The following is a 20,190-nucleotide window of genomic DNA, read 5'->3' on the forward strand; positions in this document are numbered from 1 at the left end:
CTGTGCCTTTCTAAATGTACATTTTGAGAAAGATAATTTTATCCTGCACTTGCACTTTTTTCTTGACACAAAAATGTACTTTACAAGTGATGTCAAAATGGTGACTGAATTGATCCATGTTTGTTAAAGGAGGCGAGTAGTCTAGCTGTTAATGAATAGTAAACACAAACAAGGGGCTTTTTAAAATACTGTCTAGATGCAAGGGACTCTATGATCCAGTAGAAGGCTAGTTGTAGCCGAAACATGTAGGCCGTCCTAATTTGCTCACTTTGCACAATGGTGTTCAAATAAATCATATTTGAAAACTTATACCTTGCTGTGGTGCTGTGACTTTCGCTGTGATTTCAGCTGAGAAACTTCACACTGGAGGCGAAGGAATCCCAGGAATATATATAAATATATATATTTATATATATTACCTACTGGCGGTCGCCAGTAGGTAGTTATAGTTAGGACCCCTTTTCCATAGGAAATCCGCAACATTCTATTTTGAATAACTTTGGCGCCGGTTGACGAATCCTCGCGCATTTCTCAAAATAGGTGGGGCGCTACGCTCCGCTCCTACCCTGAAAGTCTCGGGGGGATCCGTCAAGCGGGGGCTGAGATAAAAGGGGGGTCCCAAAACACGTTTTTCCCATGCATTTTTCCATAGGACCTTTAGAACGAGCTACAGCCCGAACGGCTGAACAGAATTACTCGAAATTTGGCAGAGAGGTAGTCCCTAGGTCAAGGAAGTGCCTTTTGTAGGTTTGGTGTAAATCTGTTCAGTAGATTCTGAGAAAATAGCCTTTAAATCAATATATATATCTGAGCCCGCTTACGGTACGCTTACCGTACGCTTACCGTAAGCGTACGGTGGCGTGCGCGAGCGCGATTCTGATTGGCTCTTAGATCTTAGTAAACATTCGAATCGGCCGAAACCAGGAAGCGGCGGCCGCCATTTTGTGTATTTCACTCTGAAAAAAAAGAGTGAAAACAAGAAAAGGGGGCAATGAGGAGAGTTACAGACCCCCTAACATTTGTAAGGGGGTCAAAGAAGGACAGAAAAGTACAAAAAAAACATTTATTGATTTTTAAAAAAATCACGGGGTACGCGTACGGTAAGCTTACGGTAAGCGTACGGTAAAAAAAATGAAAATAAATAAATGAAAAGCAGATTTAAGAGTTTAGATATTAGGGAGCTCTAAAAAGAGCTGTTGTGTTTATGAAGTCATTTTTTTAGTGGTACCTACAAGTAAGTACCGATGCAGAGTCTAAGGTTCAAAAGGAAGACTCTGTTCCCTTCATCATTGAAGTGCACACCATCTCCTCTATAAATGTCTTGCATGTCATAACGCAAGTTGTTGTGGTAAATGGCACCCATACCATAGTCACGGAGGAAAGAAGAAACAGATTTGTTGACGTGCTTTCTTGCTTTGTCAATCTGCGGACAGAAATGATTGGACCAGTTCCATTTTTGCCTTTGGCATATGTTAGAAAACACAAAGGCAGTTTTAGGGAAAAGAGAAAACAGTTGTGCAAAGGTGTCCTTCATAAGCATTTCCAGACCGACCCCAGTCAAAGTGCCTAGGTCATTGCCACCACAGTGCACTATTATGAGGTCAGGGTGTTGGATTTGCATGAAGGATTTCACCAATGGCATCAATTGGTGCCACTTTAACCCTCTCTGACCAATCCATTTAATGTCTACATTTGGCAATGCAAGGTCTCTCACCATATCTGTTTTCTCTGCAAACTTTTCACTCCAGAAGACATAGCTGTGCCCTACAATCCACACTGTGAACATCTTCAAAGGAGATCTGGATGCACTCAGGAGGTGTCTTTCAGTAGAATGGCAATATGAAAAGAAAGACAGTTTGGAAATGGAGGCATACATATTTTTTTCAAAACAAAAAGAACTGATTGGCTGTTTCATACCATTCTAGAATAAAAACTAGGCTGTATGTGTAAATTAATAGAAGCATGTTTTGTATTGGTACAAAAAAATGTGTAACCAAAGAACAGTACTATGGATTTGCTGTTAGGTTTGAAAAGTCAAGCACTCTTGCTCTGTGGAATTGAAACATTGTTTGGCGAACTTCTGACCTAACTCAACACAGCAATGTTCCATGAGCTGTTGCTATGGTAGCAGGCAGAAGTCAAGTTGGGGGAAGGGTACTAGGCAGAAGTCAAGTTGGGGGAAGGGTACTTTTGGAAAAGGGTTGGTTTTCAACCAATAGAAATGTGTGATTACATTTGAAAAAAAGGGGGAAGCACTGAGATTTGAAACTTACATGTATATGTGTGGAAAAATAGAGGGAAAGTTTGCCATTATCTGGTTCTGCTGAGAGGAGAGAGGTGAACACAACAGAGATCCTGGCTCTGATAATCTGCTGTTTGAGTGTCACATTTCTTTCACAACTAACTAATTTTAAAGGTGAGTTTACAGTTTGAGAGGGGATGTATGTGGTAACTTAAGAAATGAATAATAGAAATGGAAATTGTTTTTGTTGTAGTTGCGTTTATCATTTTCTGTTTTTGGAGAAATTTAAATGTGAGGAACATGTAAAATAATATGGAGTACGTTTTCACAATAAATTAAGGTGTACTGGAAAAAAAAAGAATAGTTTAAGGGTTTGAGGTTGGACTCAGTAATGCAAATACATTCAGCATCACTAAGGCTGGTTGCCCTTGCTGGAGTGTAGGCAGTCACCGAGAATACACATGGTGGTGGTCTGAAAAAACAATTTGGACATGTGCATTTAAATAAATCAAAAAAAGTGGTTTCATAATGTGTCAGTCTGTAAAAGTGATTTTCACTTGCCCCGAAAAAAAAAGAGCAGTAAGTGTGCTTTCAAATTGGCAAAGAAATTTCGTTTTGGGACTAATGTGAAAACATGACTCTGTGTGCAGAGAGGAATTATAGGCAGAGATTTATTGCGTATTGCTCTGGTGATTTCACAGTTGCATTAGATGGAAAGGGGGAGCGAATTTTTGGGGGAAGAAGCAGACTCTTAGCACACACCCATGTGCTTGCCATGTATAATCATGCACAGTATTTACAAGCGAGTGGGGTTTTTAGGTTTCAGTCTGTAATGCAAATACATTCAGCATCACTAAGGCTGGTTGCCCTTGCTGGAGTGTAGGCAGTCACCGAGAATACACATGGTGGTGGTCTGAAAAAACAGTTTGGACATGTGCATTTAAATAAATCAAAAAAAGTGGTTTCATAATGTGTCAGTCTGTAAAAGTGATTTTCACTTGCCCCGAAAAAAAAAAGAGCAGTAAGTGTGCTTTCAAATTGGCAAAGAAATTTCGTTTTGGGACTAATGTGAAAACATGACTCTGTGTGCAGAGAGGAATTATAGGCAGAGATTTATTGCGTATTGCTCTGGTGATTTCACAGTTGCATTAGATGGAAAGGGGGAGCGAATTTTTGGGGGAAGAGGCAGACTCTTAGCACACACCCATGTGCTTGCCATGTATAATCATGCACAGTATTTACAAGCGAGTGGGGTTTTCAGGTTTCAGTCTGTAATGCAAATACATTCAGCATCACTAAGGCTGGTTGCCCTTGCTGGAGTGTAGGCAGTCACCGAGAATACACATGGTGGTGGTCTGAAAAAACAGTTTGGACATGTGCATTTAAATAAATCAAAAAAAGTGGTTTCATAATGTGTCAGTCTGTAAAAGTGATTTTCACTTGCCCCGAAAAAAAAAAGAGCAGTAAGTGTGCTTTCAAATTGGCAAAGAAATTTCGTTTTGGGACTAATGTGAAAACATGACTCTGTGTGCAGAGAGGAATTATAGGTAGAGATTTATTGCGTATTGCTCTGGTGATTTCACAGTTGCATTAGATGGAAAGGGGGAGCGAATTTTTGGGGGAAGAGGCAGACTCTTAGCACACACCCATGTGCTTGCCATGTATAATCATGCACAGTATTTACAAGCGAGTGGGGTTTTCAGGTTTCAGTCTGTAATGCAAATACATTCAGCATCACTAAGGCTGGTTGCCCTTGCTGGAGTGTAGGCAGTCACCGAGAATACACATGGTGGTGGTCTGAAAAAACAGTTTGGACATATGCATTTAAATAAATCAAAAAAAGTGGTTTCATAATGTGTCAGTCTGTAAAAGTGATTTTCACTTGCCCCGAAAAAAAAAAGAGCAGTAAGTGTGCTTTCAAATTGGCAAAGAAATTTCGTTTTGGGACTAATGTGAAAACATGACTCTGTGTGCAGAGAGGAATTATAGGCAGAGATTTATTGCGTTTTGCTCTGGTGATTTCACAGTTGCATTAGATGGAAAGGGGGAGCGAATTTTTGGGGGAAGAGGCAGACTCTTAGCACACACCCATGTGCTTGCCATGTATAATCATGCACAGTATTTACAAGCGAGTGGGGTTTTCAGGTTTCAGTCTGTAATGCAAATACATTCAGCATCACTAAGGCTGGTTGCCCTTGCTGGAGTGTAGGCAGTCACCGAGAATACACATGGTGGTGGTCTGAAAAAACAGAGATTTATTGCGTATTGCTCTGGTGATTTCACAGTTGCATTAGATGGAAAGGGGGAGCGAATTTTTGGGGGAAGAAGCAGACTCTTAGCACACACCCATGTGCGCAGAGATTTATTGCGTATTGCTCTGGTGATTTCACAGTTGCATTAGATGGAAAGGGGGAGCGAATTTTTGGGGGAAGAGGCAGACTCTTAGCACACACCCATGTGCTTGCCATGTATAATCATGCACAGTATTTACAAGCGAGTGGGGTTTTCAGGTTTCAGTCTGTAATGCAAATACATTCAGCATCACTAAGGCTGGTTGCCCTTGCTGGAGTGTAGGCAGTCACCGAGAATACACATGGTGGTGGTCTGAAAAAACAGTTTGGACATGTGCATTTAAATAAATCAAAAAAAGTGGTTTCATAATGTGTCAGTCTGTAAAAGTGATTTTCACTTGCCCCGAAAAAAAAAAGAGCAGTAAGTGTGCTTTCAAATTGGCAAAGAAATTTCGTTTTGGGACTAATGTGAAAACATGACTCTGTGTGCAGAGAGGAATTATAGGCAGAGATTTATTGCGTATTGCTCTGGTGATTTCACAGTTGCATTAGATGGAAAGGGGGAGCGAATTTTTGGGGGAAGAAACAAACTCTTGGCACACACCCATGTGCTTGCCATGTATAATCATGCACAGTATTTACAAGCGAGTGGGGTTTTAAGGTTTCAGTCTGTAATGCAAATACATTCAGCATCACTAAGGCTGGTTGCCCTTGCTGGAGTGTAGGCAGTCACCGAGAATACACATGGTGGTGGTCTGAAAAAACAGTTTGGACATGTGCATTTAAATAAATCAAAAAAAGTGGTTTCATAATGTGTCAGTCTGTAAAAGTGATTTTCACTTGCCCCGAAAAAAAAAAGAGCAGTAAGTGTGCTTTCAAATTGGCAAAGAAATTTCGTTTTGGGACTAATGTGAAAACATGACTCTGTGTGCAGAGAGGAATTATAGGCAGAGATTTATTGCGTATTGCTCTGGTGATTTCACAGTTGCATTAGATGGAAAGGGGGAGCGAATTTTTGGGGGAAGAAGCAGACTCTTAGCACACACCCATGTGCTTGCCATGTATAATCATGCACAGTATTTACAAGCGAGTGGGGTTTTCAGGTTACAGTCTGTAATGCAAATACATTCAGCATCACTAAGGCTGGTTGCCCTTGCTGGAGTGTAGGCAGTCACCGAGAATACACATGGTGGTGGTCTGAAAAAACAGTTTGGACATGTGCATTTAATTAAATCAAAAAAAGTGGTTTCATAATGTGTCAGTCTGTAAAAGTGATTTTCACTTGCCCCGAAAAAAAAAGAGCAGTAAGTGTGCTTTCAAATTGGCAAAGAAATTTCGTTTTGGGACTAATGTGAAAACATGACTCTGTGTGCAGAGAGGAATTATAGGCAGAGATTTATTGCGTATTGCTCTGGTGATTTCACAGTTGCATTAGATGGAAAGGGGGAGCGAATTTTTGGGGGAAGAAGCAGACTCTTAGCACACACCCATGTGCTTGCCATGTATAATCATGCACAGTATTTACAAGCGAGTGGGGTTTTCAGGTTTCAGTCTGTAATGCAAATACATTCAGCATCACTAAGGCTGGTTGCCCTTGCTGTAGTGTAGCAGTCTGGACATGGGCTTTTTAAAAAATCTGAAAAGTGGTTTCATAATGTGACAGTTTGTAAAAGTGATTTTCACTTGCCCAAAAAAAAGAGCAGTTAGTGTGCATTCAAATTGGCATAGAAATTTCGTTTTGTGACTATTGTGAAAAGAAATGTAGTAATATATTTAAATACAATAAAGGAATTTTTTTTTAGTTTTTTTCAGGTATTGCTGAAGAGCAGTGAACAAAATTTAAGATGCCTACAAAATCCAGAGTTCAAAAAACGCTAAAAAAAAAACTATATTTAAAGACAACTGGAGGACCAAAGTTAGTAGAAGATGCTCATGTTGGGAAAAAGAAAAAATCTTCTGGTAAGCAGAAAAAACAATTTCTTAAAAATATATTCAAAACAAGGAAAAATGTACAAAATGTCTGTACTGGAAAGAATGTTACGAAACGAACAGAACAGGAAAAAATTGAGAATTTAGTTAATGCAAATATACCTTCTGCAACTGAAAAGATTTACATAAACAGAAAAACAGCGTTTAAAGAGATACGTAGAAAAATGTTTCAGAGAAGGGTTATGTCCAATTTGATAAAGGATGTGAAGAAATATAAGCAAAAGGCAAAATATTACAAGAGAAAAAAAGAAATTGAAGCCATTGCAGCAAAGGCATTAGAATTAAAAAGGAAACTATTCTTATTAATTTTGAATAGGATGCGTACATTAGACAAAATGGTTAATGTACTGAAATCACATAGCAAAAGGAAAAGAGTAGTGAACAGAACAAACTTTTGTAAAGTGTTTTTAGGAAAGTGGATGCATAGTTCAAGTAGTGAACCTTTTTTTAATGAAGAGAGCTATTTTCAAAGTAATAGTTTGCTGCATGCAGTTGACACCAGAGGTCGTTCATACGAAGTAACAAATGGTTGCATAATGGAGAAGGAGATAATGGTTCCAAGAGATGAGGTACAAGTGATGGCAGATGAGGCAATGGGGAGACGTCCTAAAGCCCCTGTGTACACTTGGAATTGTAGTAGTATTTGCACTGTGCGTCAGGAATCTATTGACAAATTTCGAGAGTTTCTAAGAGAATATAGTAAAAAAAGTGTAAAACAGAAGATTAAGGTGCTTCAAAGTCTGGATCCATGCAGAGTGAGAGAGAATACTGGTTTGCAGGGTCATTCTCTGGCTTGTCTATCTAGAAAAGTGTGCAATAGTGTTTTCCATCATTTTAGGATGCTGGCTGTTCATCATACTGAAATGAGAAAGTTTGTGAGACGGTTGTATTTTGCCAAAAGTCCAGCAATAAAGTTAAATGAATTGAATAGGGCTCTGTTCCGAGGAACAGTATCAGATGTAGAGAAGGTTGTTGATGAAATTCAGTTTTGTTACTTTGGTCCTGAACAAAACAGTGCAGAGAAGGACACAGTAAATGAGGAAGAAGTGGAAGAGAATGTAGAACCCTCTGTAAGTAACACATTTAATGATCACATAACAAAATTTGCAATAGTCTCTAATGAAAGACCAAATTTTACTTGTATTTGTTGCCGCAGAACTCATTATAGAAAACAAACTAGGAATGTTGATCTCTACAGAAAGAGTGAAAATGAAGATAATTATAAGTGGAAGGATTTTGCCACATATATATTTCTAGAAAATTGTTTTGAATTGGGTGAAGATAAGCGTATTTGTAAATACTGTTACAACAAGTTAGAGGAAAATAGAATGCCGACCAGAGCTGTACATAATAATTTAGAATTGGATGCTATTCCTGCTGAACTTTCTGAATTAAATACATATGAGTCTATACTCATTCAATGTGTTCATCCGTTCCAGACCATAGTACGTATGGAGCCCAAAACTGGTAAATTACCTCCTTCAGATTTACTGAGAGGTTTAAAAGGAAGAGTGGTGTATTTGCCCATGGATTTGAAAAAAAATATGGAAACTATTGATGCGGATACTTTGGAAACTGAACCATTAATTATTCTGGTTAATGGTGTACCTACAAAGAATAAGAAGATTTGGCAGGAGCTGGTAGATGTGCGGAAAGTACAAAGAGCAAATTTGTATTTGAAAAAAAATAACAAATGGTATGAATCAATTTATATAGAAGAAGAAGAAGAAGAAGAAGATTTACAAGAAGACACAGAAATACCAACTGGACAAATTGAAAAAGTGGACAAGTCAAAGAAAGAAGAAATTTATGAACATTTTAGCATACATCCTCTTCATTCGAAAGAAGTTATGGGAGACAATATTGATCTCTTTCAGATGAAGAAAGCAAAAGGAACTCCCGTGAGTGTATGGGAGGAGAGCTTGGAAGCTCGATGTTTTCCCCAGCTGTTTCCTAAAGGAAAAGGAGGACGATACGATGAACGTCCAGAACAGATTCCAGCTTCTGAGTATCGGACTACAAGACTATATGCTGAAGATCCCAGATTTCGACAAAGTATTCCTTATTTGTTCCATCTTTTATTTGAAAGCGACTTGTCTGCACTGTCTTACGCAGTAAATCACATTTTAAAAAGTGGAGTACATTTACAAAATGTGTCTGCTAAGGATTTTATGGAGAAAGTGCAGCACCGAGATGATCATTTGGAAACACAACTGATCAATCTGATGGCTTGTCAGCGTGGGACAAATGAATATTGGTACCGACGCCATGGTGAACTAAAATGCATGTTACGGAATTTAGGAACACCAACATGGTTCCTTACCCTAAGCTGTGCCGAGTACGCTTGGGATGATTTACTGGATTTTCTACGAGAGGCCAATTCAAACATTAAAAACATCGAATACAAGACAGCAGGAGAACTGTGCTCATTGGATCCGGTTAATGTTTGCAGATATTTCAATCATAGATTTGAGGCTATGATGTCCTTCATCTGCAATAAAAAAAATCCACCCCTTGGAGAAGTAGTGGATTTCTTTTGGAGAAAAGAGTACCAGGCAAGAGGTGCTCCTCATATTCATATGCTGTTGTGGATCAAGGATGCCCCAAAGTTTGGAACAGATGCTGATGAAGCAGTGTTATCTTACATTGAAGAATATGCAACATGTGCTATACCAAAAAGCACAGAAGAGAACAAGTTAAAGGAGCAAGTTTTACGTTTCCAAAGTCATCGGTGTGGAAAATACTGTCGACGGAAATACAAGAGCAAAGAAAAATACTACACTAAATGTCGATTTGGATTTCCTAGACCTGTTCTTTCAAATGGAAGAGTCAACAGTTTTATGTCAGCTGTGAGACATACTATCACAAGAAAATCACCTAAGAATACCTACAACCTAAAAAGAAAAGAAGAATCAAAAAATATAAATGACTACAACCCAGTCATTGTATCCATGTGGAACGCTAACATGGATATACAGTATGTAGCTGACAATTCCATTGCTGTTGCTCGATATGTAACGTCTTACATTACGAAATCAGAAAAAACAGAATTGAAAGAAATGTGGGAAGAGATTTCTCACAAGAAGACTGTCAGTAAGAAGCTGTACAGTTTCAGTTTGAAGATGTTATCGCATCGAGAAATTGGATCCTACGAATGTTCAGATAGGTTATCTTCTGCAAGTCTCTACTCGAAGTCAAGAAGAATAATTTGGGCAAGTTTAGGCCTTGCAGCAATGAGAAATCGGGTACTGAAATCTGTAGGAGAAATTGAATATTTGGCCGAGAATGACCCAGAAAGTACAGATATTTTGAAAACAAACATGTTGGACACATATTATCCCAAGAGAAGTCAACATCTGGAGAACATGTGTCTCTATGAAGTGCTGCAGAACTACATTTATTCACGGAAAGCCACAGAAGACATCAATAATGGAAAATATAAAGTCATTGGTGAGGAAGGATGTTTGGTGAAGCAAACAAAAGGAAGTTTGATAAATCACCGGAAGCTGAGTTGCGACACTACTGACAAGAAGGAATTTTACTACTTGGCTCTTTTACAGTTGTTTAAACCATGGCGTACAGAGGATGAACTACTGGGAGAATTCCAGAGCTATGAAGATTCTTTTAATGCTTGCAAAGACAGCATACAATGCAGTACATTCTCAACTTATCTGCAAATGTTAAATGAAGAAATTGATCAGGAAACTACAATTGCAGCAGAAATCGCTAGAGATAGTTCTCAGGACAGCCAAAGTTCAGGAACACTCAGTCAAGATCCCCTAGGACAACCAATCATTGAAAATGAAGCATCAATAGCCATGAATGAAGTGGAAACGGCTATGAATCAAGCTCAAGAAGAATTTATAGACTTAGAAAATTTGGAAAGACAACTGAATCAAGAGCAGCAACAAATTTATGAAGAGATCAAAAACAAAATTGATCACGGATTTCTACATGAAAAAAAAGAATGCTCATGCACATCATTTCATCCAATCAGGATGTATGTAAGCGGACAAGCTGGAACTGGAAAAAGTTTCCTAATAAAAGTCATCAGAAGCTACCTAAAGCAAAAAACGGATTCTACTTTGTCTTGTGTGGTTACTGCTACAACTGGGTTAGCAGCATATAACATAAAAGGAATCACTTTACATCGTTTGCTAATGTTACCAGTGGAGCATGAGAACAAAATACAATTCAACAAGCTAACTGGAGAAGCATCCTTGGAAGTTTCAAGAGTATTGAAGAAGATGCAAGTTCTCATTATTGATGAGGTGAGCATGGTATCAAACTTAATGCTTGCCTTTGTGCATTTAAGAATGCAGCAAATTTTGAAGACAGACTATGACATGTTATTTGGTGGAAAACACGTCATAGTTTTTGGAGATCTTTTGCAACTTACTCCAGTTAAAGGACAACCAGTGTTTAATACTGTCACACATGAAGACACGAAGAAGTCATTGGGAAGCATCGGAAATACAAATATTTGGTCCTTCTTTGAGTACAAGGAACTTACTACTAATATGAGGCAAGCAAACGATGAAGAATATGGAAGTATTCTGAAAGATATCAGGATTGGACTACTCACAGAAGTTGGCAAAAAAACATTACAGAGTCGGCTGCTACATAATTTATTTCCAAAGGAAGAAATAGTTGCAGAGAAGATATACAAGAACATTGCAGAAAACAAAAGTGTCATCTGCTTAATGCCAACTCTACGTGAATGCTCAATATTCAATGAGGAGCTTTTGAAATTGGAAAAGGAAGAGATCAGGAAATTGGAAGCAGTGGACAAAATTGAGGATGGAAGAATTAGTGTCACAGTAACAGGCAAACTGAAAAATAAATTGGACTCACTAGAGAAGAACATCTCCAAAACAGCTGGATTAGAAAAAAATCTATATGTTTGCATGAACTGTAGAGTATTTTTAAGGAGAAATTTGGATGTTGAAAAAGGTTTAGTTAATGGAGCGATGGGAAGAGTTGTGGGTTTTATTAATTACCAGAAAAAAGAAGGAGTTGAATGTTTAAAAATAAAATTTGATCAGATAGAAGAAGTTAAAGATATTTGTCGTTGTACAGTACGTTTTATGCTTGTGAAAGACTTATATGTACGTAGGAAGCAGTTTCCGTTTTCTCTAGCATATGCTGTAACTATTCACAAGTCTCAAGGATTGACTGTAGATTGTGCATTTGTGAACATTGGTTCAACTGTGTTCAAAGAAGGTATGGCATATGTAGCTTTGTCACGAGTGAAAACATTATCAGGTTTATTCATGATAGACTTTGATGACTCAAAAGTTAGTGCTGATACAAACTGTGTAAAGGAGTATAATAGATTAAGAAGAAGCTATGCTCCTCATTTAGGTCAGTATCCTGTGTTGGAGAAACGTGTAGTTTCTCGTAAAAGAAAAAATGAGAATATCTGTAATGAAGATGTAGAGAAGAGGAAAAAAAAGAGGAGTGATGTAATTGCAAGCAAAAAGAAAAAGGAAAATGAAGAACAGGTTGTAGGATGTCATTTTGAAAATAGCTCTGGTGTCAACTGCTACGCAAATGTAGTGCTGAATGTTGCATTTTATCTGAAAAGTTTGCAAGAGCAGATAATAGTAAATCAGGGAAAAAGATTCTGTTCAGAGCTGAGTCTCCTTTTTCAAAAGCTGAGTAAAGATAAAACTCAAATAGAAAGTGCTACTGAAATTAGAAAACTTTTAGATGTATGTTCAAGACGAACACAGTTTTCTCAAAATGAACAGCAAGATGCACATGAATTTTTGATGTATTTTCTTCAGGTAGTGGAAGAAGAAGGAGTTCCCATTGACATTTTTTTGGTCTCTCTTATAAATGGGAACATAGTTGTGATAATTGTTATAATATATGTGGCTCTATTGTTGATAATGAAAGATTTATTTATTTGACATTGCCAGAGAGTAAAACAGTCACTTTTGCAAAATTAGTTAAAGATGCTAATCATAGCATGAAATGTAGTGAGTGTCAATCTGACATGTTTTCTACATTAATTTTAAAGGAATACGGACAGTATGTAATTTTAATGATGCAACGATGTAGAGCTGATGGTTCAAAATTGGATACTTTAATAAAGAAGTTTACAGGACAGCAATTATCAATTTCAGGAAAAACTTTTGTAACTGTTGCAATAATTTTCCATGATGGACCTACTGTTACTTCTGGACATTACACAGTTTATCTTAAATGTGAAAAAGGCTGGACACTGTGTAATGATTCCCAATTGATTTTCAAACAACGTTTGCCTTTTGATTTAGCAAATTCCTATCTAATCTTCCTGAAACCTAAATTTTAGACAGATTTGGCAAGATCTCGACAAAATAATTTTACCATTTTACTGGATTACCATTACAATTTTGTAGAAAAAAGATTTTTTAAATTATCATTTGGCCTAATGGAAAGATAACCAATTGTAATGTGGACTTTTTAAATTTTTAATGAAACTTTGAAAAACCAATAATTTAGAGATTATCGGTAACTTCTGCACATTTTAAATTTTGGAATGTTATTGGACTGCCATTGGAAATTTTTTCAAAAATGATTTAAAAAATTACTATTTGGCCATGCGGAATAGTAACCAATTCTATTGTGGACTTAATAAATTATTCAAAAAATTTTCGTGAACCAAAATGTTACAGAGAATCGGTGAGATCTGGACAAATTAAACTTTAGAATTTTATTGGATTACCGTTGGAAATTTTTTCAAAAACAAATTTAAAATTACTATTTGGTCTAAAGGAAATGAAATCAGATGTATTTTGGAGTTATTTGAGATATAATATTGTGATTATACTTCTGAAACAAACATATCAGACGGTATTTTAAAGAAATAAGTATTGGTATTAGATGATATTTTTTTAGAATATTATGCATTTCTATAATGTTAAGTTTAAGTAAAAAGAGATTCTGGGCTTTTTTATTACAATCTTTGTGATTGTTATTTTTTTTTGCCCGCTGTAAAATGATGAATGCAATTGCTTTCACAATTTATAGTGAAATGCAATATATTCTGAAAACAGCAAAAATAAGGCAAAAATATTTTTGGGAAAAAAATGTAAATATGTGTACTGTATTATAAAATGTTTTAAAAATATTAATACTTTTTTCTTTTTTTTCAGATTCATATAGAAAATTTTCGAAAACTAGAACCATTTTTAAAGCTATTTTTAAAAAAAACAAATGAATAAATATTTTTTTGAGTGAGTATGGTAAGTCAATAATAATAATTGTAGTCTCTCAAGGACCTTGTAATGTGATAATTGTTTTTTAGTGTTTTTTAAAAAAAAAAAAAAAAAATTACGCGTACCGTACGCGTACGGTAAAAAAAAAAAAAGTTTTTAAAAACATATATAAAAAATAGATGAAAGGTAAGGTTGGCTCTTAAAAGAGCCGTTGTGTTCATGCAGGGACAGAGGAAAGAAAGATTGGGAATATTAGACGGTACGACAAGTGTGCTGATCTATTTTACTGTTCACTAGGGAAACACTGGTCTCCCTATAAGTAATTAGATCGTGACAAGTGGCGCACCGTACTTCAACCCTCGCAAACCGAGGGTTAATTTCCAGAGGGCCAGCAAAAGGAGATTCTCCCCCCACAGATGAAGGGCTCACCTGACCTGCAGAAGAAGGAGTCAGCCCTGCAGATGATGGTCCAGGCTGAGCTGCTGTGGATGTACTGGCTTGTCTTTCTGAAGAGTTACCTCCAAAAAGATGACCATGTGTCCTTCTGTGTACATCCTGGAGGTGTCTCTTCATGGTGTGATTCCCAAAGGAATACTTCCTGTTAGGATTACCTCTAGAAAGTACACGCTTACACAGCTTACAAGTCACTAAGGGTGCATTTACCTTTTGCTGGCCTTCAGGAAAAGTAAAATAATCCCATACATAAGAGGGCTTTTGTTTCCTCGATCTCTGCCTCATGACAGTGCTGCTAGTGCTAGCCTCACTCTCAGAAGAGCTCTGCTGTTCTGCCATCGTATCCCAAAGACAAACCAGCTCCTTCTCCCAAGGGATCACAAGCAGAAATGAGGGGAATGGGTGTGGTGTAGGAGAGTTCTAGAACTGAAAGTAGTTTCAACCAATCAAAAGTTGTGTTTCATGATCACATGACCTACCGTACGCTTACGGTACGCTTACGGTACGCTTACGGCAAAAGTGCGCATGCGCGTAAAAAAGACACGCGCTTGCGCGCATGCGCATAACAGTCACTCCCGGCACTTCCGCGTAACGTGCGCGTGTAGCGTACACGCGTACGCGTCCCACGCGGAGTACGCGCGGCTACGCAAATTGCGTAACTATACGCAAGCAGCGTAGGAAAATTACGGACGTTGCGTAAACCGTACGCTTACCGTGAGCTTACGGTACGCGTACTAAAAAAATTTAAAAAAAAATAGAAAAAAAGTACTGCAAATAAATTTTACGTTTATTTTAAAAAATATATAAAAAAAAACATATTAAAGAATTTTAAAAATTTAATCATAGTCTTTATAAAAGGTAAGAAAATTAAAATAAAAATATGTTAGAAAAAATAGAAGAAAAAAAAAAATTAGCATTTAAAAAACCTTGCAAATTCACTGAAAAAACCATGGGTTTCACACACGTTATAGTTAGGAATTAGCATTTAAAAAACCTTGCAAATTCACTGAAAAAACCATGGGTTTCACACACGTTATAGTTAGGAATTAGCATTTAAAAAACCTTAGAAATTCAGTGAAAAAAACATAGGTTTCACACACGTTATAGTTAGGAATTAGCATTTAAAAAACCTTAGAAATTCAGTGAAAAAACCATAGGTTTCACACATGTTATAGTTAGCTGGACATTTTACTCGTAAAAAACCAATGAAATTCCCCCGTTATAGTTAGTTCAGCTAACTATAACTCGCGCGCCCGCAATGCACTGCTGATGACGTCACATATTACATCACTCATGACATGGTCAGTGACATCACTCATGACCTCACTGATGACATCTCAAATGACATCACTGATGACCTCACTGATGACATCATCCTTGTGATAGAGTGGCAGACCTCCTCTTCCCCTAATAAAACCTTTGATACACACATTCAAAAATAGAGACTAAAATTTACAAAACAATGGACATACCAATAACAGTTACAACAACGTCTTCAGTAATTCTAAGATCCACATACACATCCACTCATTCACCAACAGTCCAATACAGTCACTCATAAATGTACTCACTTATCATATGTACTCATACACCTATACATCCTGTTACACAATGCCACTCATCCATAGAGCTACTCACACACATAGTCACTCATGCTAATAAAGAATCAAACATGCATATACAGTTATACACACACCACCACACTTACTTCTACGGAAACTTACACATACTTAGTCTTTTAAACAATTACTTATAGAAATACATACTTATTCATACAGGAACTCTTTCAATTTCTCACTCTCACATATACTCACATATATAAACCAATAGTCACATATACTAGTTTTAAACATATGTAGTTACTCATAAAGACACTATTGAGACAGTCATTCACTCACTAACACACCCATACACACACTCATCCACCCATGCAGTCCTGCACACATGCTCTGTTCAACACATACAAACAGTGAGTCACTCATTCATGCACCTATGCACTACGTCATACCCCCCACCGAACCATGCAGACACTCATACTGATACTCAAAAAACCAACTAATAACCTATATAGACACCCATGTAGCTACTCTCCAACCCATGCAGCCACTTATACACAAAGTGAGAGACTGATACAGATATTTATATATTTAAACATTACTCACTAAGCCATGTATTCACTATGATACACTTAATCAGTCAGTTACACAATCAATTTTTCAAAAAGAAATCATCCATTTAGACAGTAATATACCCATTTATTCTTCCATCGACCTTGAGATATACATATATAAAACATATTTAATTTTCAGAAAAACACACATTCACTGGATGATGTCATCAGTGAGGTCATCAGTGATGTCATTTGAGATGTCATCAGTGATGTCATGAGTGATGTCACTGACCATGTCATGAGTGATGTAATATGTGACGTCATCAGCAGTGCATTGCGGGCGCGCGAGTTATAGTTAGCTGAACTAACTATAACGGGGGAATTTCATTGGTTTTTTACGAGTAAAATGTCCAGCTAACTATAACATGTGTGAAACCTATGGTTTTTTCACTGAATTTCTAAGGTTTTTTTAAATGCTAATTCCTAACTATAACGTGTGTGAAACCTATGGTTTTTTCACTGAATTTCTAAGGTTTTTTAAATGCTAATTCCTAACTATAACGTGTGTGAAACCCATGGTTTTTTCAGTGAATAAATATATATATATATATATATATATATATATATATATATACACACACACCAATAATAGAATTGAATTAAGAAAACATTCCATTATCAATTAAAACATGAAACTATTTAAAAATCTTTAGATTTAAATTTCCCACTCCAGTGAGTGCAACAGTAGGGAAAGTGTTGGATAGCGGAAGGGGTAAAAAATGACTATTTCCACTCCAATTAGTGTAACAGTAGGGAAAGTGTTGGATATCGGAAGGGTAAAAATTACTATTCCCACTCCAATTAATGCAACAGTAGGGAAAGTGTTGGATAGTGGAGGGGTAAAAATTACTATTCCTACTCCAGTAAGTGCAACAATAGGGAAAGTGTTGGATAATGGAGGGGTAAAAATGACTATTCCCACTTCAGTGAGTGTAACAGTAGGAAAAGTGCTGGATAGCAGAGGGGTAAAAGTTACTAATTCATTAGAAAGTTAAAGTTGTTGAAAATCCACACCAGTTTGGAAAAATTCCTGGAACAAGGGCCGAACAGCGTCAACAAGTATTGGATACAGGAGGTACAACCATTGCAGACCTGCCCATCCTGAGAACATTAAGACAGCTGGAGTTGTGTAATGAAGACCCAGATAGTGAACTGACAATACAGGATGTGATCAGGGAGGAAAACATAAGTACTGGGCAAACAGCAGTCACACCATTTAGACCCCGTTCGAGAATAAAACAGATTACGGGCAAGGATAATTTAGATGTATTCCGTGAGTCACTTATTGAAGGATTAAAAAGAATCCATGGAAGAGCGAATGAAAGGGCAATCAAGAAAAGTGCCAATGAATGGAAGTACTGTGATCTGGTATTAAAATTGAGAAGGAACAAACATGTGGTTGTACGTAACTCTGACAAAGGGGGCAACGTGGTGTTATGGCCTATTGACATGTACCTTCAGGAAGCTCACTTGCAACTGGGACATAGGGATTGTTACAAATGGTGTAAGCCAGAAGCAATGATGAAGGCACGGAGGGAGTTTGTACAGGGCTTAGAACGGTGGAGAATGGAGGGATTACTCTTGGATGATGAGTTTAAATTTCTCAAGAATGCAAAACAGAGAACACCGATTTTTTTATTTGATACCGAAAATACACAACAAAGCGAGCTGCCCTCCAGGACGCCCGATAATTATCAGCTATTGGGAGCATGATGGAGAACACCTCCAAATATATCGTCTTTTTCTTCAAGCCATTTGTATCGAACTTGCCATCATTTGTAAGCGACAGTAGTGACTTCCTCAAAATGATTTACAACACACCATTGGAGCCCGATTATGTGCTAATAGCACTTGACATCACGTCACTGTACACCAGCATAGCCTACTTGGATGGGCTGAGAGCCATTCATTATTTTCTACAAGAGAGACCGGCTGGTCTTCTCAAGCATACTGATATGCTTCTCTCCATGGCAAAGAGATGTCTGGAGGACAATTTCTTTCTATTTGGTGGTGAGCTCTATCATCAAAAGCACAGAACTGCGATGGGAACCTGTTTCGCCCCCAGTTACGCATGCTTGCATGTGGGCTGGTGGGAGAAACAGGTGCTCCGCAAGAAGCACGCTCAAATATGGGACAAACATGTGGTCATGTGGAGTAGATTTATTGATGACTTGTTTATAATTTGGAGGGGCACCGCTGAATCAGCACAACAGTTTATCATGTTAAATGACAATGATTTAAATTTGAAGTTTACTCACGCTATTAGCAAGAGTGAGGTAACATTTTTGCACACAGAAGTATTTGTGCAAGGGGGGGAGTTGGAAACTAGACTCCATAGAAAACCCACAGCAGGCAATACAATGTTGCATGCCACAAGTTTCCACTCCAAACACACTAAGATGAGTATACCGTACGGGGAAATGCTATGGGCAAATAGGAATTGTAGTACTGTGAGTGACTTAACTAAATGTTAAGAAGAGACCGGTCAACGATTTCTCTAGTGAGGCTATAGTAACCGGGTGGTGGAGGAGGCAAGGATTGCAGAAAATAAGCTAAGACGGGAAAGAATCCTATTCTCAAAGAAGGAGGTAAAGGAGGAGGAAGCCCCGGGTAAGGTTTTTGACCACCTATAACACTCTACATGAGGAGTTAAGGGATTTGTGCAATAGGAACTGGCACCTGGTAAAAACTGATCCCGTAATTGGTAAACTATTACCAAGACACCCCCTGATTACATATCGAAGAGCACCGTCTTTAAGAGACGCAATTGTAAAATCAAATCCAGAAAATGAGCGGGAGAGAGCTGGCTTAAACCACCCCCAGGGTTTAGAAAGAGGTGCAGGGCATGTAGCATAGCCCAAGACACGGTGAACTTTTCGACTCCGTTTGGAGGAAGAGATTAGAGGATTATGGGATCCTACAATTGTAAAACCGAGTTTGCTGTATATGTGCTAACATGTGAATGTGGACTGCAATATGTGGGCAGCACTATGCTGGAAGTCCACAAGAGAGTACTTCAGCAAATGAGGGCCATAACGAATGAAGATAGAACGTACCCAGTGGCCAGGCACTGCAAGTTGGTACATGATAAAGACCCTACAAAAGTCAGAGTAATTGATGTAGTGCCAGCTGATAGAAGAAGGGGGACCAGACTTGCAGGCTGCGTGAATTAGAAACCAGATACATACTATCACTCGATAGTAGGCCCCGAACGGTTTAAACTTTGATGAAGAAATTCACTCTTGTCTATAGTGGGGAAATGAGGATAAGGTCAGGAACAGAACTTAGTGCTGAGGGAAAATAAAAATGCGTAGAAGAAGTGGGAAGAGTTAAACCTGCAAGCTAAAGAAATCACAAACAGTATTTGACAGTCCCACATGAAATTAAGAGCTGATCAAATTGGGGCACTAGCCCGAAAGAAATTGTAAAATTTGTCTTGTAACCATAATAGCATAAACTTACGAAACAGTGTTGAAGGGAGGCAATAATAAATAAGTATGCAACTGTGGCTACAGGTACGATGGGCACTGGCCCGGTAGCACTGTTGGAAGAGGGGTCTAATTTAATTTAAAAGGCCTATATATATAATATTGATGCGTTAAATGTACCAAGTATCACAGTATTTGAAGTGGTAAATATGCAAGTCCCTCACGCGTACTCTGATTTAATGTAAATTACATGTGTGTGTTTAAAAGTGTAAAAATCGATCAGCTCATAATGGTATGAAGAACAAAGATGTTGCAAATACTATGAAACGATATTATGTATCAAAATAATGAGTGAAGCTGTCATGAGCCTGTCTTCAGTGGAGGTCAGGCTCACGGTATTTAAAAGTCTGTC

This window comes from Triturus cristatus, chromosome 11 (genome assembly GCF_964204655.1).
Source record: "Triturus cristatus chromosome 11, aTriCri1.1, whole genome shotgun sequence".
NCBI lineage: Eukaryota > Metazoa > Chordata > Amphibia > Caudata > Salamandridae > Triturus > Triturus cristatus.